This window comes from Octopus bimaculoides, chromosome 5, assembly GCF_001194135.2.
Source record: "Octopus bimaculoides isolate UCB-OBI-ISO-001 chromosome 5, ASM119413v2, whole genome shotgun sequence".
In the NCBI taxonomy this organism is placed as follows: Eukaryota; Metazoa; Mollusca; class Cephalopoda; order Octopoda; family Octopodidae; genus Octopus; species Octopus bimaculoides.
The window spans coordinates 63420788-63422603 of record NC_068985.1 but is presented as its reverse complement, the minus strand read 5'-3'; the positions used below and the strand labels follow the sequence as shown (position 1 = coordinate 63422603).

Here is a 1816-nt window from a genome sequence, read left to right as displayed (position 1 = left end):
ACTTTGTTTTATATTATACTCATTTATTGTGCTTTTAATTATTAATTTTTCTATATGTGATAGTGGATTTTCATCGATGAGTTCTTGAAACTTGGTTCTTTTCCTTAAAACTATATATTTTTATATATATTATAATCTATAAAGCTCAATTTAATTTTAATTCTTTATATATTGATTTTAATTGAGTTTTTATCTGTAATTTGGGATTTTGTCCCTAATATTATTATTATTATTATTATTATTATTATTATTATTATTATTATTATTATTATTATTATTATTATTATTATTATATATATATATATATATATATATATATATATATATATATATACATCTTTACATACATATACTTGCATACACGCACACATATAATACAGATATACACATCTATCTATCTATCTATCTATCTATCTATCTATCTATCTATCTATCTATCTATCTATCTATCTATCTGTCTGTCTGTATGTATGTATGTATGTATGTACATACATACACAGACATGACAAAAGTAAACAGACGCCCTTATAATCGTTAAAATTCATTTAAACCTGAAATTATACATTCATATAATTTATTATTTATCATAATGTGAAAATCTAATATTTAGTAGACATGCCCTTTACATCTTTCAATGCAAGGACCCTATTCGGCATGCTTCTGATCAGATGATGAATATTCTCTTGAGGAAGTTCTTGCCAAGTTTCATGCAGTAATTTTAAAAAATCTGGCTTTGAAGATGCGTTCTTGTTCTTTTTACGAAGTGTCCTGTCCATTATGCCCCAGAGCTGTTCAATAGGGTTCACATCTGGTGACTGGCTTGGCCTTGGAAGCTTTTTAATGCCATTCTCTTCCAACTAATCTTGGGTCTTTTTAGTCGTATGACAAGGAGCCTCATCTTCCATAAAGAAAGAGTCTTCTTTAATCATTTTACCACTGGCGATGATTGGAAGGAGTTCTTTCTGCAACATGGACACATTTATTTGAGTTTATGTTTCCCTCATACTCCACCAAATCTGATCGACCGTTGCTCCAGATTCCTCCTCAGACCATCACAGAATAGCTGCCGTTTTTTATTGTTGGCTGCAATCTTTTCACGCCAAATTCTTGATCACAGAGTCTTCAAACCCACGCTCGACCACTATCAGAAAATACAGCAAATCTTGACTCATCAGAAAATATGACAGTGTCCCAAAATGTTAGTGGCATCTCCACCATCTCACTGGCCCAATCGTTTCTCCGCTTGATATTGGTTGGTCAAAGAAGTAGCTTCCTTCTTGCTACTCTGCCGTAGTAGCCAAGTTTCTGGAGATACGTGACAGCTATTCTGGGACTGACATTAACTGGTTCTGCTATGTCAAATACCTTGCAACGAGGAGTATCCTCCACACTTCTCTTAACAAAGCGAAGGGTCCTGTCAGAGGGCCTTGATTGACCTGGGCAAGGTGATGTGGACTCCTTTCCTTCTCTGATGAATTGCAAAATCACTATTAACAGTAGAAAGCGGGATCCCAAAGTTTTCTGCGATTTTACACTGATTAAAATCCGCCTTCAGACTGACCCACAATACGGCCTCTTTGAAATTCGGACAGTTCTAACGCTCCTTTTGAACGTGGCACAATCAAACAGTCACATATAGAACCTGAGACATAAAAATGTCAATTGATAAAAAATATAAATAATTTCAAGTTAAAATAAACATAAAACGATGTTTTATGGAGTGTCTATTTACTTCTGTCATGTGTATTATTATTATTATTATTATTATTATTATTATTATTATTATTATTATTATTATTATTATTATTATTATTAT

At 32.0% G+C, this 1816-nt stretch overlaps 1 protein-coding gene across 3 annotated transcripts in view; it reads left to right on the top strand.

Annotated features, from left to right (window-relative positions):
• LOC106870415 (uncharacterized) overlaps positions 1–1816 on the top strand; it is a 142670-nt gene that overhangs the window by 65685 nt on the left and 75169 nt on the right. The window lies entirely within an intron of this gene.